Source organism: Anomaloglossus baeobatrachus, chromosome 4 (genome assembly GCF_048569485.1).
Source record: "Anomaloglossus baeobatrachus isolate aAnoBae1 chromosome 4, aAnoBae1.hap1, whole genome shotgun sequence".
NCBI lineage: Eukaryota > Metazoa > Chordata > Amphibia > Anura > Aromobatidae > Anomaloglossus > Anomaloglossus baeobatrachus.
The window spans coordinates 617502003-617529036 of record NC_134356.1 but is presented as its reverse complement, the minus strand read 5'-3'; the positions used below and the strand labels follow the sequence as shown (position 1 = coordinate 617529036).

General features: G+C 49.7%; 1 long non-coding RNA gene across 1 annotated transcript in view; it reads right to left on the bottom strand.

Annotated features, from left to right (window-relative positions):
- Window positions 1-23286, bottom strand: part of LOC142301909 (uncharacterized) — a 29851-nt gene extending 6565 nt beyond the window's left edge. Inside the window, exon 1 of the long non-coding RNA XR_012752909.1 lies at window positions 23182-23286. This is a non-coding gene — a long non-coding RNA (uncharacterized LOC142301909). The remainder of the gene's footprint in view (window positions 1-23181) is intronic.
- Window positions 23287-27034: the final 3748 nt, after the last annotated feature.

Below are 27034 nucleotides of genomic sequence, written 5' to 3'. Positions count from 1 at the left end.
ACGTAATTTTGGCGTTTGGATTTTTTTGCCGCTACGCCGTTTACAGATCAGATTAATTTATTTTATATTTTGATAGATCGGGCATTTCTGAACACGGCTATACCAAATGTGTGTATATATATATATATATATATATATTTTTTCTTAACCCTTTAATTTTCAGTGGGGCGAAAGGGGGGTGATTTGAACTTTGTTTTTTTTATTTTCTTTTAATTTTTTAAAACTTTTTTTTTTATTTTACTAGTCCCCCTAGGGGGCTATAAGGATCAACAATCCGATCGGTCTGCCATATCTGTGCTGATCACAGCTACACAGCTGTAAACAGCAGATATGCTCATTTCATGGCTCACCCAGCTCTCGGCCGGGTGAAACAGTAAATCATGTGAGCTATAGGAGTCATCACATGACCCTGCGCTACCATGAAAACCACCGGAAGTCATGTGATCACGTCACGTGACTTCCGGTATCGGCCGGTGAGTAAATGTTTACTGCCGATGCCCTTATAAATGGCGCTGTCACATATTGACAGCGCCATTTAAGGGGTTAAACGGTACGGGCAGAAGATAACGATTCTGCTCGTGCCTAGCAGGCATACATCTCAGCTGTAAAAATCGGCCGAGATGTGCGCCGATCGCTGCATGCTGCCGGCGGAAGACCGCGGGCGGTAACATTATGACCGTTAGAATGTAATATTACTGCCCGCGGTCGTTAACGCTGCTTTCACACATCCGGTTTTTGCAGTGCGGCTCAATCCGGCTCAAAAACCTATGCAACAGATGCGGCGAAAAAAATGGATCCGTTGCATACGTTTTTCCATGCGGCCTGTCCGTTTTTTGACGCATGCGGCTTGATACTGAGCATGCGCAGTGCAAAAAAACCGCATCCAGCGTCCATAGGCTTGCATTGTAAATCGCGCCGCACAAAAAACCGTCCCAGGCAACGTTACATCCAGCCGCCGCATGGGCTAAATATGCCGCATCCGGAGAAAAACGGATGCAAGGCCATGCGCTAATGCGAGCGCTATGCAGAAAAAAACGCAACTGGCGGCAAAAAAAACGGTTGCGTTTTTTTCTGCAAAGCGCCGTATTGTGCCGCTCAGCAAAAACCGGATGTGTGAAAGCAGCCTAAGGGGTTAAACAGAAAAAAAAACCCACAGCTTTTGTCGGAAAGTGGTTAAAAGTAAATGTAAAAAAAAAATATTAATATAAATAAATAAAGAAATAAATAAATAGATTTATTTTTCCAACCAAAGATGCAATTCAGGAATTCTGGAGTAACAGCTTTGAAAACTCCCAACACTGACGTTTGGCGTTCACAACAGTTTTCTCCGACAAAAATGGGTGGAAATGGGACGGGGGGGGGGGGGGGGGGGGAATGGAGACCACAGCTCATGTAAGTCATGAGGAGCTCTGGCGTCCCCTACAATAAAGCTCACTCCAGGACATGACTGCAGTGAGATCCCAGGGGCAGCGCAGAGGCGCACACCACTCATCAGACGCGCCGGATTCATGCAGAGAACGCGCACAAAGGCGCACACCACTCATCAGACGCTCCAGATTCATGCAGAGAACGCGCACAGAGGCGCACACCACTCATCAGACGCTCCGGATTCATGCAGAGAACGCGCACAGAGGCGCACACCACTCATCAGACGCTCCGGATTCATGCAGAGAACGCGCACAGAGGCGCACACCACTCATCAGACGCTCCGGATTCATGCAGAGATAGCGCACAGAGGCGCACACCACTCATCAGACGCTCCGGATTCATGCAGAGATAGCGCACAGAGGCGCACACCACTCATCAGACGCTTCAGATTCATGCAGAGATAGCGCACAGAGGCGCACACCACTCATCAGACGCTCCGGATTCATGCAGAGAACGCGCACAGAGGCGAACACCACTCATCAGACGCTCCAGATTCATGCAGAGGTAGCGCACAGAGGCGCACACAACTCATCAGACGCTCCGGATTCATGCAGAGATAGCGCACAGAGGCGCACACCACTCATCAGACGCTTCAGATTCATGCAGAGAACGCGTACAGAGGCGCACACCACTCATCAGACGCTTCAGATTCATGCAGAGATAGCGCACAGAGGCGCACACCGCTCATCAGACGCTCCAGATTCATGCAGAGATAGCGCACAGAGGCGCACACCACTCATCAGACGCTCCAGATTCATGCAGAGAACGCGCACAGAGGCGCACACCACTCATCAGACGCTTCAGATTCATGCAGAGAACGCGCACAGAGGCGCACACCACTCATCAGACGCTCTAGATTCATGCAGAGATAGCGCACAGAGGCGCACACCACTCATCAGACGCTTTAGATTCATGCAGAGATAGCGCACAGAGGCGCACACCACTCATCAGACGCTTCAGATTCATGCAGAGGTAGCGCACAGAGGCGCACACCACTCATCAGACGCACCGGATTCATGCAGAGAACGCGCAGAGAGGCGCACACCACTCATCAGACGCTTCAGATTCATGCAGAGAACGCGCACAGAGGCGCACACCACTCATCAGACGCTCCAGATTCATGCAGAGGTAGCGCACAGAGGCGCACACCACTCATCAGACGCGCCGGATTCATGCAGAGAACGCGCAGAGAGGTGCACACCACTCATCAGATGCTTCAGATTCATGCGGAGATAGCGCAGAGAGGCGTACACCACTCATCAGACGCTCCAGATTCATGCAGAGATAGCGCACACCACTCATCAGACGCTTTAGATCAGGGGTCTCAAACTCGGCTGGGTGTGTGGGCCGCATTCTTTGCAGGAAAAAGTGACATTTTTATTGGTACCATATATAATGTAATATATATATATATATATATATATATATATATATATATATATATATATATATATATATATATATATATATATATATATATATATATATATATATATATATACATACACACACACACACATTTTTTTTTTTTTTTTTTTTTTACACACCTTGGGATCACTGATTTTCAACATTTTCACTTGTTCATTATAGCAAACGTGCACATTCTTTGTTTAAATATAAACCTTTTTTTTTTTTTTTTACATTTTATCCCTTTCTTGTAACTAATAGTCTTACAATTAGCACTATATAGAAATTTTGACCAACATCTTTTAGTAATGTTCCCCATATTGTTGTAACGTGCCCATCCTTGTCCCCTTGTAGTATTGTGCCCCATCCCACAGTAATGTGCCCATCCTTGTCCCCTTGTAGTTATGTGCCCCATCCTAGTCCCCATTCCACAGTAATGTGCTCATCCTTGTCCCCATCCTAAAATAAAGTTCCCCATCCTTGTCCCCATCCTATAGTAATGTCCCCCATCTTATAGTAATGTTCCCCATCCTTGTCCCCTTGTAGCAATGTCCCCATCCTATAATACAGTCCCCATTCTATAGTAATGTGCCCATCCTTTAGTAATGTGCCAACCTTGTCCCCACCCTATAGTAATGTCCCCAGCATTATCCCTATTCTATAGTAATGTTTCCCATCCTTGTCCCCTTGTAGTAATGTCCCTATCCTACAGTAATGTCCCCATCCTGTAGTAATGTCCCCATCCTATAGTACTGTGCCCACCTTGTCCCCATCCTATAGTAATATCCCCAGCCTTGTCCCTATCCTATAGTCATGTGCCCATCCTAGTCCCTATCCTATAGTAATGTGCCCATAATGTGCCCATCCTAGTCCCCTATCCTATAGTAATGTGCCCATCCTAGTCCCTATCCTAATGTCCCCATACTATAGTAATAATGTCCCCCATCCAATAGTATTGTGCCCATCCTTGTAATGTCCCAATCCTATAGTAATGTCCCCAGCCTTATCCCAATCTCATAGTAATGTGCGCACTTTGTCCCCATCCTGTAGTAATGGGTCAGCAGCTCCCCTCACCTTCCACACAGACGCCGGAGTGAAGCTGAGGGGAGCGGTCTCTGGCCCCAGATACACAGTGATTGGAGAGACTGGTCACAAGGCCGGTCTCTCCAATCAGAGCTGGGGGCGGGTGAAACACAGGTCACCCAGCTCCAGCCAATGACAGGGCTATAGCTGCCCTGATCTTGGCTGGATTTCAATGTTTCAGCGATTTTCAATGGCTGAAACATTAGTTGCTGTGATTGGCTGACGAACGCCGCTCAGCCAATCACAGCCTCCGTAGGTCCGGGGAGGAGACACCACCCTTCCTGAGGTCCCCTCCTCTCCGAATCTAAGGTATTTGCAGCCATCGGGCCGCGATTTTGCCATGACGTACTGGGCATGTCATGGGTCCTTAAGTACCAGGGAGCCATAACGTAACCAGTACGTCATAGGTCGCTAAGGGGTTAACGTCCAACATACATACACACACACACACACACACACACACACACCATTCTTCTCACCTGCCCCTGGTCACTATCGCGGCAGCTGCAGTGTCACTGTCAGTGATTTATGTGAGATGATTTTATTGCCGGCGCGAGAGTGGAGCGCCAGCAACACATTCATCTGATATAAAGCGCAGACAGTGGCTGCGGCCCCTGCACCTGCCGCGATAGTGACCAGGGGCACAGGCCTGGGGGCCGCACGAACTACCCTGAGGGGCCGCATGCGGCCCGCGGGCCGCGTGTTTGAGACCCCTGCTTTAGATTCATGCAGAGGTGGCGCACACCACTCAGACGCTCCAGATTTATGCAGAGATAGCGCACAGAGGCGCACACCACTCATCAGATGCTCTAGATTCATGCAGAGAACGCGCGCTTCTTTATGGGTAAGGAGTGTGTGACTCCAGCACGCGCCTTCATCAAGAGCAGAGTGCACAACTCCAGTACTCCGATTTTGATATCTTACGCACAAAAATAAAAGATTAATAAAATTGCATAAACTTGGTATCGCCATAAAATCGGCCCATGGAATAAAGTTAGCAAGAAAATGAAAAGTGTACCAAACAGGAAAATGACATGACAATCGTATGACACTTGGCATACCCTCCAGCAGAGCAGGAGCCGAGTGTTATGCGATTCACTCGCATTAATGACCATGTGGCGTCAGCCTTAGGCTACTTTCACACATCAGTTTTCTGTATTCAGGCACAGTCCTTTTTTTTCCTGATCCAACGGATCCTGAAAAAAAAGTGAAAACCGTATCCACCGGATCCGTTTTTTAACGGATCCGTTATGCCGGATCCGTTAAAAAACGGATCCGGTGGATACGGTTTGCATCCGTTTTTGCATCCTTTTCGTCCGTTTTTTGGCTGGATCCGTTTTGTTAATTACATTGGAGCATGCTCAGTTTAGAAAAACGGATCCGGCGGCCGCATCCGTTTTTTACCGCATTACGCCGGATCCGGCGTCCATAGGCTTCTATTGTAAAACACGCCGTATCGCGCCGGATTCGGCGCGATGCGTTTTTTTTGCCGGACAAAAAAACGTTGCAAGCTACGTTGCCTCCGGCCGCCGCTTTAACTAATTTTGCCGCATCCGGAAAAAAACGGATGCAACGCAAAGCCATCCGGTACAATGCAAGTCTATGGGGAAAAAACGGATGCGGTACCGGATCCGTTTTACCCGTTTTTTTCCGGATTGAACCTGATGGCAAAAAACTGATGTGTGAAAGTAGCCTTAGGCTCCATATGCACGCTGCAGAAAAGTTAACAAAACTGCACATTTTGGACAACAAATGCACCCTGGGCCAAAAAATGCATGGGTGTTCGCAGCATTTATGCCCCATGCATTTTTTTCAATAACTGAAATGAATGGCTGGAAGGGCTAATGAAAGGACAAAAATGGACAAAGAATTGACAGGCTGCAGGTTTTTTTGTCAGGACAAAACTGGTAGCAAAAAAATTAAAAAAAAAAAAAGCAACATACGCACAACACTTTAGAATTCCACAGACTTTGCTGGGAGAAGGTAAGACGTGTGGCGCCCCTGAGGCTTCAGTCGTCACAGGGTATTGCATCTGACTTAAGGTGCAGTTCTCATCCCGGGTAAGGAAAAGGTTAATTCCTGGTGTTCACTTACACAACACACATAGCTCTGGTGCTTTCCCACTGGAACTGGGCTGGAGGTGGTCCCCATAGCAACGGGACTTCCCCAGCACCAGCGCGTCATCAGGAAGGTGGGGGCAGCATGAGGGAAGTTAGAGAACACACAGACTTTTACCTCAGAACAGTCTGAACTGGAACAAGATGGTCACTGGGGAGAGTGCTTTGGAGCTTCCCCAGAAAGACCAGCCAAGGAGAGTGCTGGAGAGCTCCTTGGAGGGAGAGGGACAAGAGTACCATAACATCCAGGGACTCGGCTGCTAAGGAGAGTGCTTCAGAGTTTCCTTACCGGACAGACTGGAAGAAGCAGGAGTTTACTGGGTGAGCTGGAGAGACAGAGGAGCAACATGGTAGCCGAGGGGTAAGCCCAACAGCCCCTTCGGGACCGGCGCAGTCAGGGTGCAGACCCCTAAGGTAGCGTACACTCCCCGTTGCCCCATCAGAATCTGCAGGGAAGTGGAATTTAACGTCCCATTGCCCACCACAAAGGTCCCGGGGCACAGCAGCATCTAGAGTCAGGATTCAAGACCACGGTCGGCTCAACATCTGATTCGCACTCTCTGCGGACAGGACGGGAACTAAACCCAAGTACACTGGGGTCCCCAAGTAGCTTCACGCCACGGGGATCCACACTACAGAGCGCAAGGAAGGAAGGTCTCAGTTTCACAACAGCGGTGGTGGCCTCTGAATCATCCGGGACGGCTGGGGCCCATCACGGCGGAAACCAGCACTCCAAATTTGACGAACTGACAGCGAGTAAAAGAACTTTGTCCGCAGTCCTGGTGTCGTCCAGTTATTGCCGGCACCCCGCGCTCCAGCCCCAATGGTCGCTACTATCTCCCACCATCATCCTCCCTGGGAGCCTAGGTCTGCCTGTGGGGAGCGGGACCATCTGAGCTGCGTTACCAACAGCCCCAGAGGAGAGCAACATCTGGCAGCGGTGGCCGATCATTGGCCGCATACCATAGGTAGCGCTGCACAGCAAAACCCCCCCATCATCCCCTCTATACCGGTCACCTTGCACCCTTTTATTGACACAGACGGGGCCATGGAGCCGGGACAGGCCATTCACATCAATCTCAAATATCACTAACCCGGTGACGAGTAGCCCTGAGGCCACGTGGGCGCGTCACATGCAGTTTTTGGGAACAAAACAACTAAAACGGCACTCAAAACGCATCAAAAACAAAAACTGCAGTGTGCGCATGGAGCCTAAAACAGAAAGAAAAACAAAAAAAAAGTTAAAATGAGGTACAGAGAATAAGGTGGAAATACTAAAGCTGCCAATTTAGGAAGAAATTACTCCAGAAAAAAGGAAAAACGGCAGTGATGAATCGGGAACAGTGTTTTGGACAAGGACGGGTAGGGAGGAACGTGACCTCTGTATGACCACATGTCTTGAAGGCTATGTTTTGTCTTCTGGCTGGCGGGTGGGTTACATTGAAGCGGTCAGCAGGGTTTTGTAATGTAAAGACCTGGCTGTAACTGCAGAAATCCAGATTAAATTGATACTTTTGGAGATAAAATACTCTTTGCTTTTGTCCTTTAATTAGCATTTGAAGTTTTCTGTGTTAGATTTGGGTGCACAGGGGCCGGACTGTACCCTGGACCTTCTCCTCCCTGTCTGTGATTCCCTGACCCCTCTGCTACCTGTATGCTCATGTAGCTCTTTCAAAGATAAATCCAAATGCAAATGAGGCTGATGGACCATGGTAGATCTCAAGCCTTGGTCACCCCAGCGCTATTCCCTACCTCCTCCTTCTCAACTGACGCTCCTTTATCTGAGGACACAGCTCAGGGGCTGTCGGTCAAGCAGGAGGAGATGGCGCTAAGCGGGGAATAGAGCTGGAGTGACGGAGGTTTCAGACCTACAAGTAGCTCTTCAGACTCATTTGCATATCAATTCAAAGTTGATTTCTTAGCAATGGAGAACGGACTGGATATGTAACGCTATTGCTGGAATTATCTTTGAAAGAGCTACATGAGAATATAACTAGTTTGGGGGGGTGAAATCCTGCTGACAGATTCCCTTTACAGTGGTTTTACTGGGATATTAAAACATGTACATAAAATAATAAAGGTACACAACCCATCAGTGTGTAACCAAGTGCGGTGGAAGGAAGACAATACAGGTCTGTATACTTTGAACTGTATTACAAGCAACACATATATAATGCCCCATACACAATGCACGACAGTCAGCAGAATCTGGAGAAATCGGCAGGACCGGCCAACGATGTGATGTGTATGAGCCTCCGGACTGTCCCCTGACAAAGCATGTTGGGAGAAACAAAATGGATCAGACTGTGGGAACAAACGCCAAATTTCAGGGGAGATAAGCCGCCGCCAGAGCAGCCGAGCGCTAAGGGGGAAGCAGGAGAGATAGCCGCCTGCAGAGCGAGCGTTCAGCCGACACCAGTCTTGTGCACGGCCATCTTAATGCAGCCTCTTGCTCTTGGAACTACTTTGGCCCTTAGGCCGGAGTCACACTTGCTAGTAACTCGTGCGAGTCTCGCATCACCCGGCACGGCCGCACACTCTCCGGAGGGGAGCATCTCAGCTGCATAGAGATACATGCAACCGACCCGCTCCTGTCAGGAGGATGTGTGGCGATGCGAGACTCGCGCGAGTAGGGCTATGTGTCCACGTTGCTTTTTACCTGCTTTTTTGCTGCTTTTTCAAATGCAGCGTTTAATGCCGAAATGGTTGTGTTCTGCTTTTCAAGCAAAGTCTATGGGAATTTGGGTTTCTTGTCCGCACTATGCAGTTCAAAATGCTGCCTTTTTGTTGCAGAACTTTGGTCAAAAACTCAGCTTTTCAAAGAAGCAACATGTCAATTGTTTTTGCCATTTGCGTTTTGAACTGCAAAGCAGAGTTTTTGCCCAAATTTCTGCCAGGAAAAGGCGCAGTTTGAACTGCATAGTGGGCTCAAGAAACCCAAATTCCCATAGACTTTGCTTGAAAAGCAGAACACATCCATTTCGGCATGAAACGCTGCAGTTGAAAAAGCAGCAAAAAAGCAGGTAAAAAGCAACGTGCGGACATAGCCTTAGGCTGCTTTCACACCTTTGGTTTTTGCAGTGCGGCTAAATCTGGCTCTAAAACCTATGCAACGGATGCGGCGAAAAACCCGCATCTTTTGCATAAGTTTTTACATGCGGCCCGTCCGGTTTTTGCCGGTTGCGGCACGCTACTGAGCATGTGCAGTGCAATAAACTGCATGCGGCGGCCGGATGTGGTTTTTGCCGCATCGCGCCGCATCCGGCATCCGTAGGCATGCATTGGAAAAAGCTCCGCATCGGCCGGATGCGTTTTTTTCCCGCCGGACAAAAAAAAAAAAGTGCCAGGCAACGTTCCATCCGGCCGCCGCATGGGCTAAATATGCAGCAAAAACTGGACCGAACGCAAGGCCATGCGGCACAATACGGCACTAATGAAAGTCTATGCGGAAAAAACGCAACTGGCGGCAAAAAAAAAAGGTTGCGTTTTTTCTGCAAAGCGCCAGATTGTGCCGCTCAGCAAAAACCAGATGTGTGAAAGCAGCCTTACTAGCAAGTGTGACTCTGGCCTTACTTTCAGGTACAGGCCACTGCACAACCTAAATCTGCTCAGATCTATGTGCTCGCTGAAGTTTGTTTACATCAGGTTTAGGGGCCTTCTTCAAGTGGATTCTGTCGGAATCCGCTCCAAGCCAGGCAGTAGAGATCAGAGGATCACTTCGCACAAACCCAGTCCAGGTCACTGCTAACCGGCTGTGGTTGCTGCGTGCTGTTGTTGCCCGCATGATGACGACACACCAGGCCGGCGACTCAAACACCGCACCAAGAAACCTGGAAGGTCAGGAAATTAGTGCAGCGCCTCTCCACGGCCAGAGAGCAATCACCTGGACAGGGGCTGTGCAAAGCGATCTGCTCCTCTCTACTGGGCCCTGTCCGGTCATATGGCTGCAAACAACATTTCAGAAAAAAACCCTCTCCTAAAATGCCAAGGCCCCCCGTTTGTGACAGAATTCTGGTGTAAAAAGCTTTGAGAACTCACAATTCTTTTGCACAAAACGAGGCTTTCAGGCCATTATCGCTCCGTTCTGACAGTGAGCAGAGCTGGGATGGGGCATAGACACCCCATAAAGGAGGAGCACCGGAGGAACACGCCACTTCCCGCCTTACCCGATTATTCACTTAGGCTGCTTTCACACATCAGTTTTTTTGCCATCAGGCACAATCCAGAAAAAACCTGAAAAGCGGATCCGGCATCTATTGCCGCCGGATCCATTTTTTCCCCCCATGGACCTCTCTTAGCGCCGGATTGTGCCGAATTGCCTTGCGTTCCATCCAGCTTTCGTCGGATTCGGCAAAATTTGCTTGTCTGGAGGCCGGATGGAACGCTGAGGAGAAACGTTTTTTTTTTTGTCTCCGGCAAAAAAACGTATTGCGCCGGATCAATGGAAGCCTATGGACGCCGGATCCGGCATAATGCGGCAAAAAAAAAAAAAAAACCCGATACGGCTGCTGGATCTGTTTTTTTTTAACTGAGCATGCTCAGTAACACAACGGATCCGTCAAAAAACTGAAGGAACTGATGGAAAAAGCTAATACAACTGATACGTTTTTTTCGCCGGATCCGTCGCATCAGTTTTTTCCCTGGATCGTGCCTGATGCCAAAAACTGATGTGTGAAAGCAGCCTAAGGGCTCATGCGCACGTAACTGATGATTATTCTGCAGCGATTTGACAGCACATGTGCGCGTCAAATCGCTGCAAAAAGACTGCATAATGGATGCAGTTTTTTTGTAGGAAAAAGCCGATTTCATGCGCTCTGGCTGCCGCCCCCACCATAGACAGTGGGAGCTGCATCCATAGCGCACGGAATAAGTGACATGCTCATTTTATGAACGCACGGATTTGGGTCAAAATTTTAGCACCCAAATCGCTGCGTTCATAAAAGCAACGTGTGCACGTGTCATGCACAATCTACATAGATTGTGTAGGGGACGCAAGACGCATGCATTTACACTGCAGTGCAATACACAGCATAAATGCATGCAATACGCACATGTGCACATGAGCCCTAAGAGGCGTGCACCTTATAATGAATCTAGCACCTCTGACTGCAGCACACCTAGTCTAGAGTAACGTGACCAGCACCGGTCCTGATGAATTGGGGTCCAAGAGTTTAAGGCCATGTGCGCACTAGAAAGTGACTTTTTCTTAAGGAAAATCCGGACCCTCTGAAAGAATCCCGCACCTGCCGTAAAAAAAACGCACCAAAACCGCAACGAAATCTGCATGCGGTTTTTCCGCGGTTTGGTGCGGATTTTCCGGAGGTTGGTCCATGCAGATTTTTACCATTATCTATGGCAAAAACCACAGGTACCTGCGGGAAAAAAAGTGACATGTTCATTAATTCCGTGGGTAAATTTGCAGGTATAAAAAAAAAAAAAAAAAAAAAAAAGCAGTGTGCACACAGCTTTTTTTAATACCCATAGGTTTTGCTGGGAAATGTCTGCAGAAACATTTTCTGCAGCAAATCCGCGGTAAAATCCGAAGTAAAATCCGCAGCGTGCGCACATGGCCTAAAGGGGTTGTCAAGGGTTGGGCTTCAGATCTGCAGGGGCCGACTGCGGTTTTATGAATCATGACGTCGCACGCATTGAGGAGACCACAAGTAAGCGATTTGCCACATTCTGACCAGACGTGTCCGTCATCGCTCACGTCACCTGTATTCAGCAAGTCTGCAACCGCTTAATCAGCACGTGACCAAATATATGTAAATCGCATACTTGCGGTCACATGACCGCCCGCTCCCAGAGAATCTTGACTGTGTACACTGTGCGCATGGTGTGAGGATTCGCCAAATCTGCAGTCAGAGCGACTGCTGACAACCCACCAACCCCCCCCCCCCAAGGCAGAACATATGCAAATTAGATAGGTGACCGACTACTCAGACATGATAAAACATGCATAAAATAAGGATACATAGCACCCATGTCCAACAATGTGAAACCAAGGGCTGTGCAAGGAATACAAAACAGCGCTGTTTAATTTGAAACAATAAAAAAAAACAAAAAAAAACAAACGCTAGGAGAAGGAGGAGGAGCTCCTTAAGTGTTTTTTCACCCAACAAATTGAACATTTCTTGAACACCGGGGAAAAAAAAAAAAAAAAGGAGGAGCGTGTGATCACACCAAGTTTTTTTTTTTGCTGAGTTTTTGGAGCAGAAACTTCCAAGCTCTTGAGAAGGATTTAGAACAGCTCAGTGTGAACATTCCCCAAGAAATGTGCGACCAAACGCACATATCCATTACACCCAAATTTAGAATAGTGACTAGAAGTGAAGGGTGAGGACGGAATTGCTCGGGTGCTCGTTACTAGACTCGTGGAATGAGTGTAATTGAAGGCAATGACAGGGCAGATCATCTCTGGGGAGGGGGTGGTTTGACAGACTACATCCGAAAACAGTCTTACACCCCAGTGAGAGTCACTCAGACTGTGGAAGCCTCTCCCTGGGGTGCCGGCACACATCGTGCAGTGAAGCACGGCTGTGCGTGGGGTTCATTGTTTTATGGACGAAACATCAGAGTAGCCGCAATACTCTGCTGAGCTCCGCAAGTACCCGAGCATCCCAATGGAGCACCGAAAAGTAGCGAGCACGCTCACTCATCATTAGTGACTAGTAGTGAGTGACCACTGCCATGATCAGGTGCTCGGTCCTTGTAACGAGCAGTCGGACAGGCTCGACTCCTGTACCAGGTATAATGGAAGTCAATGGGGAAGGCATGCATTTATCTTTAGCATCCAACTTGCTCGTTTCAAGTACCAAGCACCCGAGCATGGTAGTGCCCGCTCATCACTAGTTACGAGTACTGAGCACCCGAGCATGGTAGTGCCCGCTCATCACTAGTTACGAGTACCGAGCACCCGAGCATGGTAGTGCTCGCTCATCACTAGTTACGAGTACTGAGCACCCGAGCATGGTAGTGCCCGCTCATCACTAGTTACTAGTACCAAGCACCCGAGCATGGTAGTGCCCGCTCATCACTAGTTACAAGTACTGAGCATGGTAGTGCCCGCTCATCACTAGTTACGAGTACCGAGCACCCGAGCATGGTAGTGCTCGCTCATCACTAGATACGAGTACCGAGCACCCGAGCATGGTAGTGCTCGCTCATCACTAGTTACGAGTACCAAGCACCCGAGCATGGTAGTGTCCGCTCATCACTAGTTACAAGTACTGAGCATGGTAGTGCCCGCTCATCACTAGTTACTAGTACCGAGCACCCGAGCATGGTAGTGCCCGCTCATCACTAGTTATGAGTACCGAGCACCCGAGCATGGTAGTGCCCGCTCATCACTAGTTACGAGTACTGAGCATGGTAGTGCCCGCTCATCACTAGTTACTAGTACCGAGCACCCGAGCATGGTAGTGCCCGCTCATCACTAGTTATGAGTACCGAGCACCCGAGCATGGTAGTGCCCGCTCATCACTAGTTACAAGTACTGAGCATGGTAGTGCCCGCTCATCACTAGTTACTAGTACCGAGCACCCGAGCATGGTAGTGCCCGCTCATCACTAGTTATGAGTACCGAGCACCCGAGCATGGTAGTGCCCGCTCATCACTAGTTACGAGTACTGAGCACCCGAGCATGGCAGTGCCCACTCATCACTAGTTAAGAGTACAGAGCACCCGAGCATGGTAGTGCCCGCTCATCACTAGTTACGAGTACCGAGCACCCGAGCCTGGTAGTGTCCGCTCATCACTAGTTACGAGTACCGAGCACCCGAGCATGGTAGTGCTCACTCTTGACTAGTTACTAGTACCGAGCACCCGAGCATGGTAGTGCTCACTTATCACTAATAGTAAACTGAATTTATCCATAGGCATCTATATGTCCCTTATTCAGCTAACCAAGGCCAAAACTGACGGGTTGGCCCTTACAGGGATAAAATAACTCAGCTTTATTTATTTCCTTGCAGGACACTGGGCCAACCACAAAAAATATACACAACTCATTACTTTTTGGGAGGTTTTTCTCTCTACAGTGTGAAATGTTTGCCACTCTGTATCTGAAGGAAGTGTCAGCTGGGGTGTGAATAGGGCCAGCAGTAGTGGTCTGCCAGTGTGCTGAGAATTTGGGAGCAATGATGAATGACAGATCGTGAGCATACAATATGGGGCAAAAATATATAGTAATGGCATTGATGGTATTTGCTGTCAATACTACAGCCATCACTCATGAGGGTAATCAACCGAATGTCTGGGAAGGGGTCCAGGGTTACAAGCCTGGCAAGCGCCTGACCTTTCTGGGATAAGGGTGATCACCAGGGATTTAAAAGGGACTGTCAGCCCAATATGATTGTGCAAACCAAATACAGGCGCTGTGTGCATCACGGCAGCCAAATATTTAGGTGCACCGTTCCACCTACTTGTTTTCTACCCATCTCCACCCTTTCCTAGATGCCAATCAAGCAAGAGGGAAAACAAGTAGGTGGGACCGTGCACCTAAATGCCTGTATGAAGCACCGAGCACCTATATTTGGTTTGTGCAATCATCCTGTGCAGACAGCGTCCCTTTAAAATGTTCCTGCTCTTGAGACATCCTAAGTGATGAGCGAGCAAGAACCATTGACTATAGTGAAATAACGCACGGGCAAAAACGCATGTGTTTTTTCGATGCACTTCAAACAGAGGTGCGTTTCTCTGCCAGAGGGTGCGTTTCTCTGCCAGAGGGTGCGTTTCTCTGCCAGAGGGTGCGTTTCTCTGCCAGAGGGTGCGTTTTTTGTTGAAGAAATAAAAACGGCAGTGTGTACATACCCTTACACAGCAGACTACCAGATAAATGGCTGTTCATGTGATAAAAGGACGTCTAAAAAGGAACTTGTCACCTACTCACCTGCGGGGCGGATCAATACGTTCCAATAGGTGCTGCTGGTCTCGGCCGGCGCTTCCTCTATCCTTGTGATTGCCATCCTCCTTCTTGCTTTGTGTGGATGATGCATACATCATCAGACAAGTGCCCTCCATTGCACTCTCCTCTCTGCCATGCTGAGGGCAGAGCAAAGTATTGTAGTGCGCATGCGGTCTTTGACCTCTTCTCGCGCCTGCGCATTACAGTACTTTGATCTGCCCTCAGCAGGGCAAAGAGAAGTGCGAGTGCACAGAAGCGCAACGGAGGACAGTGTGGATGAAGTAGGATGCGTCATCCACACCAAGAAGGATGGAGGACAGCCATCGCAAGGACAGGGGAAGCGCTGGATCAAGAGCAGCAACGCCCATCGGACTGGACCACCCAACAAATGAGTATGTGACAGGTTCACTTTAAGGCTATGTGCGCACATGTGCATATTGCATGCAGTTACGCTGCGTTCTGCACCGCAGCGTAACTGCATGCGTCCTGCGTCCCCAGCACAGTCTATGGAGATTGTGCATGAGACGTGCGCACGTGGCGTATTAGAACGCAGCGATTCGGCTGCTGCCCGAAGCGTGCGTTCTGAGTAGTGACATGTCACTTCTTTCCTGCGCTTTGCATGCTGTCTATAGGGAGAGTCAGCATGCAGAGCGCACGAATTCTGCAGACACCAGGCGCTTCAGAACGGAGCTTTTCAGCTGCACTCTGAAGCGGACCTTTTGTGTGCGGTGCAGAGGCACACGTGCGCACATAGCCTTCGGCCCTGTAAGCACTAGGTGTTTTTAGCCGCGGATTTACCCGCGGATTTGCTGCGGAAATTTCTTGAGAAATGTTTGAAATCTTTCTGCAGACATTTCCCAGCAAAACCTATGGGAAAAAAAAAAAGTAGCTGTGCACACACTGCGTTTGTTTCTCAAGAAAATTCTTTGTGAAGATTTTCTTGAGAAAACGAGCATGTCCATTATTTTCCGCAGGTAGCTGCCGTATATCCCCGGTATTTTACTCCATTCACTGTAATGTAATCGCGAAATTCCGGGGGTATACCGCAGGTAGCAAATGATGCGCGGTATACCCCCGGTGTAGCCACGATTTACCTGCGGTAATGTACATCGCTGCCTGCGGTTTTGCAGGAAGTGATGTCATTATGACAGAAGAGGAAGCGGAGCAGAGTAAACACACACAGATCACACTCCCTAGACGCCGCACAGAAGCACTTCCGTGTGACCTCCAGGTGCCCGTGCAGTCTGTGTCCCGCTCCGGCCCCGCGGCTGCCCGCCCTGCAGTGTGTCAGTGACTGCCCGCAGTGTCAGCAGCTTGTCACGCTGCAGCGCTAGCAGACACTGACACAGCAGTGCGTGCAGCCGCGGGGATAACGGGTGCTTCTGTCAGGAGGTGAGATGAGATCATTACCTGCTGTGACGACCTCCTTCCTCCTGACGTCACCGCTGTCTTTGCCCGTCTCGCGAGTGGCCCGAGACTGTCACACTAGCGGTGACGTCACGGGCTCTCGCGATACTGCTGACAACGGGGTGGGCATAGAAGGCAGTGACAGCGCTGATGGCAGGACTGCAGGAGATCATCACCGCAGGTAATCATCTCAGCTAACCTCCTGAAGTCAGCGCTCGGCATCCCCTGCAGTGACATGGGTTGACCTATTGATGTTAGCTCAGGTCACTGCATTACTCTCCCAGCCAATGGGGAACCTTCTGTTCTTCACTTACTGGGACAGTGACTATGGTACGAATCGTCGTGGGACCCCCCCCTTATTGGATTACGCCAGACCCGGATTTGATTGTTCTTGTCAATAAATTGGTGAACAAGGGAATGTGGGGAGTGTTTTTTCAAATAAAACTTTTTTTGTTGTCTATTTTTTATTTCTTACTGACTGGGTTGGTAATGTCAGGTATTTGATAGACGCGTGACATCACTAACCCCAGGGCCTGATGCCAGGTGACATTACACATCTGGCATCAACCCCATATATTACCCAGTTTGTCACCGCACCAGGGTAACGGGATGAGTTGGGGCGAAGCGCCAGGATTGGCACGTCTAATGGATGCGCCACTTCAGGGGCGGCTGCGGCCTGCTATTTTTAGGCTGGGGAGTGTCCAATAACAGTGGACCTCCCTAGTCTGAGAATATCAGACCCCAGCTGTCCGCTTTACCTTGGCTGGTGATCCAATATGGGGGGGGACCCCACGTTTTTTGTTTTAAATTATTTATTTAATGTAAAATAACAGCATGGGATGCCCTCTGTTTTGGATTACCAGCCAAGGTGAAGCTGCCAGATGAGTTCTGCAGGCTGCAGCAGTCTGCTTTACCCTAGCTGGCTACAAAAGATGGGGGGACCTCACGTCATTTTTTTTTTATTTATTTATTTTTTGGCTAAATACAAAGCTAGGCACCCTTTAATGCCACATGAAAGTCACTAAAGGGTGCCAGCTTAGAATATGCAGGGTGGTGGGACATTATATAGGTCTTTCTCATCTATCTATCCATCTTTCCCTCTATCCATTATCTGTCTATCTATTATCTATATTATTTATTACAGTTCAGCATAAAAAAAACGCACGGACCAACTTGCGGGAAAACCGCAGCAAAACCGCATGCGTTTTTCCTGCAGTTTTGGTGCGGTTTTTTACCGCAGGTGCGGTAATCTTCAACTCCCAGAAGTTTCTCAAGAAATTTTCTTGAGAAAAATCACTTTTCTAGTGCGCACATAGCCCTAGTCCACCAGTTTGTACCGTGCGGTTTATAATGGGGGGGGGAGGTTGGAGCCACACGCTGGGTGCCGACCCCATGATGTCCAGAGGTCCTAATAGAGTACACAGCATGGAGCGCTCTTCACGAGTCAGCCTATTAAGCTAAATTCACACTGCGTCTTTTTCTATTTATTTTGTCCAAGTGGTGCCATTGCAAAAAAAAAAAAAAGTCTGGAAAAGCAATCAGAAGATGCTCAAAAGAATCATCCTATTCATTTATAGGTAAAAACGACAAGTTGGTGATTAGTTCAGGCTTTTTAGGCTATGTGCCCAGGTGGTGTTTTTTCCACATGTTTTTGCTTGCTTTTTTAAAACAAGGAAAAAACATCCTAGCAAAGTCTATGAGAATCGTGACTTGCTGTGCACACGCAGCTTCTTTTTTCCCTTGCAGATTTTGTTGCTGAAAAAAGAAGCAGCGAGTCAATTGTTTCTGCATTTCTATAATCCCCTGCAATGCTTTATCACTACAGTGGATTATATTGCAGCACTCCGCCTCACACACCATGCATACAACATGGTGTGTGAGGCTCTCCGTAGCTCAGTAACCCAGGGTCGTCTTAGTGACGACCCAGGGTTACCATGGCAGCAATTGGGTCCCTGTGATCGCATTACAGGGACCAGATTGCCAAGGTAAGCGAGTCCTCTCCCTACCCCCTGAATGCTGTGACTGCACTGATTGCAGCATTCAGGGGGTTTACACTGCTGGGAGCGGCACGGTGACCGCTCCGAGGACAGAGAGCCGGGTCCCGGCTTTGACACCAGCAGGAGACCCAGCAGTGGTGGCAGGGGTACAGCGCTTTTTTTGTGTGCAGAAAAGAAGCACAAAAAGCAACGTAGGCACAGAGCCTTAAACACTTCAAGCTTTCAATAATGCCAAGTGTTTAAAAGTAACATGTCCATTCTTCAAACGTCTTCCGCTAGGAAGATGCTCGATAATTTACAATGCAAATCAATGGGAAAGCTAAAACAAAAGCAATAAGAGCAGAGCGTCTTTTTGAATGTTTCAGCCTCAGATTAAACAAGCAGATTATTCATTACTCTAATGGGTTTAATAAAAGGCTCTAAAATGACAAAAATACTCCCCAAAAAATACGACTGGTAAAAAGCACTTCAAGAAATGCCTCCAAAAATGAAGAAAATACCAGGAATTAATAAAATGTATATATAATTGCCTTATTCTGTCTGTCTTGCTCCAAAATGACGTCATTACAGTGACAACCGTCACCACACCGCGTGCGCTAAAGAGCCTGCGACCAACGGCTCAGCTAAGGCTTCCTGTATACGTAACCAGGGTACACATTGGGTTACTAAGCAAAGCGCTTTGCTTAGTTACCCGATATTTACCCTGGCTACGGGTGCAAGGATCCAGCGCTAAGCGGTGTACGCTGGCAACAAAGGTAGATATTGGGTAACTAAGCAAAGTGCTTTGCTTAGTTACCCGATATTTACCCTGGCAATGTGTCCAAGGAGCCTAACTGAAGAGCCCGAATTTCGGGCCGACAGGACAACGCCCGAAACTTCCCCGCTCAGCTCCGTTTTGCTTTTGGGGAGAGAGGGGAGAGAGGGAGAGAACCGCAAATCCCCCAAGTGACTGCAGTGAGCAGCGCGATCAGCTGTGCCGTCACTCAGGTGACCCGCAACCACAGCTGCAGTCCTCCACCCGAGAGCTGTGTCCGCGGGTCACCTGAATGAGGGCACAGCTGATTGCTCGGCTCACTTCAGTTGCTGCGTGGAGCTGATAGAGAGCGGTCGTGTTCTACTGCCGCTCCTGTCAGCTTCATGTAGCAGAGCTAAAATCGTCGTGGGACCTCTGTGGATTACGTCGGACCTGGAGGGGTAGTGGTGAAAGAGGTTTTTTTTTTGTCTTTTATTCCAAATAAAGGATTTTTTCGGGTGTGTGTGTTTATTTTCTTTAACTTACAGGTTAATCATGGAAGGTATCTCGGGGAGACGTCTGCCATGATTAACCTAGGACTTAGTGGCAGCTATGGGCTACTGCCATTAACTCCTTATTACCTCAATTGCCACCGCACCAGGGCAATTCGGGATGAGCCGGGTAGAGTCCCGGGACTGTCGCATCTAATGGATGCGGCAATTCTGGGTGGCTGCTGTCTGGTATCGTTAGGCTGGGGGGCTCCCCATGCTGAGAAAACCAGCCTTCGGCCATGTTGCTTTATCTTGGCTGGTGTCAAAATTGGGGGGACCGCACGTCATTTTTTTAAAATTATTTATTTTACTGCATTATATAGACCCGCCCACCGGCGGCTGTGACTGGTTGCAGTGAGACAGCTGTCACTTAGCGTGGGGGCGTGTCTGACTGCAACCAATAATAGGCGCCGGTGGGCGGGGGAAGCAGGAAATACGAGATTGAATAATGAGTGGTCGGCATTTTCAAAAGAGGAAAAGCCGCCGGAGCTTTGTGACAGCCATGCAGCGCTGCGCCCGTGATCGGTGAGTATGAGAGAGGGGGGAGAGAGACCAGGAATGATTTAAAACTGTTTTAAATCGTTCTGCTGGACCTGCTGAGCATGCTCAGTAGAACGTGACGGAATTTGTCAGCGGATTCCGCCACTTAGCGCATAGCGGCGGAATCCGCCACCATAGACAATCATTAGACACCTTGGCGGATTCCAACGGAATCTATCAATGTGCGTTATTTTAACGACCCAAAAAACGCTACATGCAGCCTTCCCTCCGCCCGATGCTGCGTCAAAATAACGACGCAACGTCGTCCAGCGGATGCAACGCAGACACTTGCGTTACAGTATGTCGTCAATACAAGTCTATGGAGAATAGCGCAGTGCGTTATCGGACTGCGCTATTCTCCATAGCGGCGGATTGCGCTGAACGCAAGTGCGAAAGCGCCCTTACCCCGCAGGATGGGGGCACATGTCAGGATGGTGGCTGCACCACGATGGGGGCACATACCAGCATTGGGTCACATCACAGCATCAGCATATTTTTACTTAACTTTACACTGTTCATGGCCTTCTTTCATTACAAGCCATGGACATCATTAAACATTACTCATCTATTAAAACTGTTCCTTCTGTTTGTCATTTTAAAACCAATAAACAATTATAAGAATACTAAATTACACCCTAACCCATCCAGTCCATTCATTACCTTATTATTCACTCTGCTAACCTACATACCCATTGTACACTACCCGATTTGTTAGAATCCGGCCACCTTCTAGTTAAAAATAAAATTCTGGGGTAGCGGCAGTTTTGGGGTTTTTTTTGTATCGGGTCATCATCAAAATCCTCCTCAGAAAGTCATGCAAGTCTGGTCTGATTTAGAGAAATCCATATTTCTCTTCCCATGAGGGGTTTTTTTTCACTACCTAAATAGGTTTTGATAAACACCGGGGGGGGAATGAAAGTGTCACTTTTTTAAAGCAGATTCTAATGGAAACCTCTCCAAACAAATGGCTGCAGAGAGAAATGTGTCAGGAAAAGAAAACCTCACAAAAAAGGAGCATGTTAAATTTTGACAACCCTAAAAAATAAATAAGATCCTAACCCGTCTGTGTGTAGATACCAATAATCGGATGTATGTGAGGGGGTCGGTGCTGCTGCCGTTCCACCCTCACACATGGCTGTCTCTGAGGGGTCTGTACTGCTGACATTCTATATTCATTCAACTGTCTGTGGGCGGGGGTGTTCGGTGCTGCTACTGTTCTGCCCTCACACCCGCCCAAGTGTATTGAGGGGGTCAGTGCTGCTGCCGTTCCGTCCTCGCACCCAAGTATATGGGGGGGGGGTAAATCGGTGCTCCTGCCATTCTGCCCTCACATCCGGGTATATTGAGGAGGGGTCAATGCTGGTGCCATTCTGACCTCGCACCCGCCCCCCAAGTTCCCAAGTATATTGAGGGGGTCAGTGCCGCTGCCATTCCGTCCTCACATCCGGGCGTATTGGGGGGGGGGGGGGGTCGGTGCTGCTGCCATTCTAACCTCGCACCCGCCCAAGTTTATTGAGGGGGTCGGTTCTGCTGCCGTTCCGTCCCCACGTCCGGTTGTATTGAGGTAGAGGGGGGGGGGGGTGGGTTGGTGCTGCTGCCATTCTGCCCTCACACCAAGGTGTATTTGCTGCTGCCGTTTTGTCCTCACACCCGGGTGTACTGAAGGGGTCGGTCCTGCTCTGGGTGTATTGAGGGGTCGGTGCTGCTGCCGTTCCACCCTCACACCCAGGTGTATTGAGGGTCGGGAAGGGGGGGGGGGGGGTGTCAGTCCTGGTGCCGTTCCGCCCTTACACCCGGGTGTATTGATGAGTCGGTGCTGCTGCCGTTCCACCTTCACGCCCGGGTGTATTGAGGGGGTTGGTCCTGGTCTGGGTGTATGGAGGGGGGATTGGTGGTGCTGCTGCTGTTCCACCCTCACACCCGGATGTGTCAGATAAGGACTCTAGATTCTGAGCCCCAAAGAGGACGGTGTTGCCAATGTATGTAAAGTGCTGTGGAATAGCGCTATATAAATTAATATTATATTGTTAATTAGATTATTATATTTCTATTGACCATCGCTCTCCCAATACATGTGGTGCCGAACCCCTTGAATGCCGCTCTAATATTTGCGGGACCCTTTCCTGATTGTTTATTGGGGTCTTCCTAAAAAAACGAAAGCCGTAAAAATTAAAATAAACTCCTCAGTATAATAAGTGGCTAGGGCCCGGCACGGTTTCGGGTGGCGGTGTCCAATGTGCCGCCCCCATACATAACGACACAGCAGCCATTGGACGATACAGTCACATGACATCACCAGTACGCCGGTTCGTACCACTGTGGATAGTGGGGGGAGCATTTACAGTTTATTCTGTCATGTGCAGGTTTCACACCAGGAAATGCAGCTTCTTGCTGACACATCCTTCCCTCTATCAGCCACAGATAAGGTCAGCTTCTATTCCAGCACTGAGCAGGCGGCTGCCCTCAGATCTGCCATGACGCCTGCAGCCGCCCCCGCCCCCCTTTCTTTTAACACCTCGCTGTCCCCTCTTCCCATTTAAGGTCTGTCCCCAGCAGCTGCCCAAGGATCACTATTTGGCAAGGCATACAAGAGAGAAAGAGGGGGAGGGCCCAGCGCAGCTGTCACTCTCGGAGCATGCGTACTAACAGCATTCTTCAGCCACCTCCTACGAGCATGCGCAGTAAGGAAGAAAGCGCCCGGTTGCAGCAGTGCGCAGGCGCGACTTCAGTGTTCTCGAGGAACGAGCGAATGTTGACAGGCTTGCCGCATGCGCAGTTTCTCCACCACGGGATCACTATTTGGCAAAGGTTCCGCGCTGCCCTTGGCTCCGCCGAGACCCTCTATGCGGTGACCTCCCCCATCACCTCCCTCCCGGCATCACGCCAAAGCAACGCTCTACGTTTCCCTCTGCAGAACAGAAGCCACCCTGCCCACCGAAGGGAAAAAAATCCTTCCCGGTTTGTTTCGCCGTGTGTGATACGGTCTCCTTCCCTCATAGACTGTACGTCTCACCTTCTGAATCCTTTTCAACGCCATGTTGTCCCAGAACCGGCGGAGCGCGCTGTGCAGGGGCAGCAAGAGCCCGACACTGACACGTAGCCCCGCCCAAACTTCACACTGCGCAGGCGCACGTAACACCGGGTGTTGCTGGGAAGTGTAGTTTCTGTAATAAGAAACTGCGCAGCCTCAGTACGAATCCAGTGCGCGAAGCACTCTGGGAGTTGTAGTTTTTTCCCCCACCTTTTATATACTGCTGTGTATTGCGCATGCTCGTTAGGGATTTTATGTATTTTGGGGAACAGGAAGCATTTTGCGGTTTTAATTGATAGTTTTTCACTTTTGGACTAGGTTTACATTTAAAAAAAATTAACTTGCCTTCATAATGTGTGGGAAAGCCACCTATGCTCCCACTGTAATGTAGAAAGTTGGCTGTTTCCAATAGCAACCAGCAGACCTGTATATGCAGCTCAGGACTGTCCATGCCGCTCCATACGTAGCTGTACTTTTGCTGCGGTTTTTGGTAACCCTTTATAACACCCCCCTCCTTATACCCCGATGTGGAAAGCACAGTTTTGCCTCTCACGACACGTGACTGCTGCCATGGCAGGACCATGGCGGGACCGTGGCAGGACCATGGCGGGACCGTGGCAGGACCGTGGCAGGACCATGGCGGGACCGTGGCAGGACCATGGCGGGACCGTGGCAGGACCATGGTGGTGTCAGCCTAAGGCTTTGTTCACACTGAGTCTTTTTCTGACACTTTTGAGCTGCTCTGCTTATAATTTCAGTGGGAAAACGATTTACTGTTCCTTTGTTCAGTTTATTGAGCGACTTTTATCGGCTTCAATTTTCCAAAGTCACTAAGAAGTGCCCTGCGCCTTCTCCAGGCGTCCTCCGCTCTGCAAACGCTTTATACAATTCAATACAAGTCAAAAGGATGGCTCCAGAGATGCCCGGACATCTGAGAATTTTGTTAGTGTTTTTGCTGGGAAAATACAAACGCTCGCTTACTGAAAGTAGCTAAAAAATGTCCAGAAAACAAAAGCAAAAAGGACACCACAGAAACGCCGAAAAAAAAGGTTAAAGGGAACCTGTCAGGTGCAATATGCACCCAGAACCACAAGCAGTTCTGGGTTCATATTACTAATCCCTGCCTAGCAGTCCCTGTATACAATAGCATAGATAAAGGGATCTTTAGAAAAAGTATTTCTAAAGATCCTTTATGATATGCTAATGATTGAGAGCACTAGTCACAAGGGCATTAGCTGTTCCCTTGGCTAGTCCACCCTCTTAGCTATTCAGTGCCCATTGCCCTGCGTCACCGGCGGTGACGCGCGTACCTGTGTCCGTTGTCACCGCTTCTGAACGCCAGACTTAGGCTAGTTTCACACTTGCGTTGAACGGCATCCGTTGCATTGCGTTGTGTGACGGATGCAACGGATGCGTTGCATATAATGGCACAACGGATCATACAAAACAACGGAAAGCTTTTTTTTAATTTTTTATTAATTTATTTATTTTTTCTTCTTTACAGTTTTACTGGCAGCAGACTATTGTGAACGATCAGCTAATCACCCGGCTGCCGGGCGCTCAGCTGAGCGCTCTCACATGCCGGCTGCCGGGCGATCAGCTGAGCGCTCTCACATGCCGGCTGCCGGGCGATCAGCTGAGCGCTCTCACATGCCGGCTGCCGGGCGATCAGCTGAGAGCTCTCACATGCCGGCGGCCGGGTGCTCAGCTGAGAGCTCTCACATGCCGGCTGCCGGGCACTCAGCTGAGCGCTCTCACATGCCGGCGGCCGGGCGCTCAGCTGAGAGCTCTCACATGCCGGCGGCCGGGCGCTCAGCTGAGAGCTCTCACATGCCGGCTGCCGGGCACTCAGCTGAGCGCTCTCACATGCCGGCGGCCGGGCGATCAGCTGAGCGCTCTCACATGCCGGCTGCCGGGCGATCAGTTGAGAGCTCTCACATGCCGGCTGCCGGGCACTCAGCTGAGCGCTCTCACATGCCGGCTGCCAGGCGCTCAGCTGAGCGCTCTCACATGCCGGCTGCCGGGCGATCAGTTGAGAGCTCTCACATGCCGGCGGCCGGGCCCTCAGCTAAGCGCTCTCACATGCCGGCTGAACCTTCGGCCACCGAGAGACAAAATAAAGTTTCTGTGATTTTTTTTTAAAAAAAAAAAAGATGAGCATGCGCAGTGAAAAATATAGGATTCCGCCACTCAAAAAACGTTACATGCTGCGTTCCTTCCGCCCAGTGGACGCAGCACAGCGTCGGTCAGCGGAAGCAACGCAGGTACTTTTGGCACAATCCGTGATCCATACAAGTCTATGGAAAACAGCGGAATCCATTAACGGACTCCGCTGTTTTCCAAAAGGGCGGATTGTGACGGAAGGAAAAAAATGCAAGTGTGAAAGTACCCTAAGGGTGAGTGGCCATGATCAGAAGTCCCGGCACTTCCGCTCATGCGCACTATGAAGCCTGGTGTACACATCCTGGCTTCAGAGATGTCTAGTGCGCATGACCGGAAGGGCTGGTGACACGCCCACAGGGTCCCAAGGGTTACTCACACCGGGCCGGTGTCGATTCGGGTTGTCACAGCGGCCAGGCCCGGTTCCGTGACCCCGGCGTGTCAATAAATGGGGGAATGATGAGGACAGGGGTTGTAGTTATTCGTGACACCACCTGAGGTGTGCGGCCAAGTCTTAGCCGCTGCTGCGGGAGGTCCTCTCTGGGTCGGATAATAACGCAGCTCGAATGGTATAGCTCTCCACAGGCAGAGCTCAAGCCCCAGGGAGGATGTTGGAAGTAGTAGACCACTCAATTAAAGGAGCGTAGTGTTGGAGGCGGTGAAGAAAGGGAGCGACACAGGGGTTGCAATCAAAGTTCTTTATTCACTGATATGTCGCTGCCTTTGGACTGCCGATCCCCGCTGTTATGGGCTCCAGCCAATCCCGAATAGGTCAGAGGTCAGAACCGGTGGGTTTCTCTGTGAGTCCTTCCTCCCTGCGCGGTGTGGTATGAGTCCCGGCAGCTTGAATCTACGCTGGGACCTGAGTCTTTGGATTTAACTCTGTTCCTGTCCCGTATGATAGGCAGCGCGAGACCGCTATTGGTGCCACTATTGTGTCACGACTCCTGGCTCTAAATGCTGCTGTGCCCCGGGCAGTTGGTGTGGGCCAGAAGACTTGAACTCTTCTGCCCGTCGGATTCTGCAGGTGGGATATGCAGTGCTCACCAGCCTAGGGCACCACACCCTGTTCTCTGTGCGCCCGGTCCTGAGGGAGCTATATCGTAGCTCTCTCCTCAGCGACCGTGTCCTCCTGCGTCTCACTTGTTCCCTGTCCGTCACTATCTGACGACTGACTGAATGGCTGTGTGTGTGTGTGTCGCCTTACTTCCCGTGTCCAGCTCCTCCCCCTTGGGTTCCTGAACTAGTGAGCAGGGGGTCCACTACATTAGTGATGGCCGCCCCCCAAGTCTCTACCCTAGCCCAGTCCCGGTGAGAGGGAACTAAACTGTGTGTTTTGGTAGCTTGTGGTGGTTTTACCGACGATGACCTCCTCCGTATCCGAGATGAATACAGCACCCTAGATGAGGTGCAGTACCGTGTGGCACCTGAAACCGCAGGGGCGCCATATCGGGACTAGAGTTGAGCGAGTACCTAACTATTTGTACTTGCTATTCTCATAACGAGTACTGTCTAATACTAGCGTTTTCGTTCCAAATAGTGTGTGCAATGCAAGTCAATGGGGAAAAACTCGCAATGTAACGAGTAACCCGAATGCCGTACTATTCGTGCGAGTAGCAAATAGTGTGGCACTCTTGTTACTCTGCGAGTTTTCCCCAGTGACTTGCATTGCACA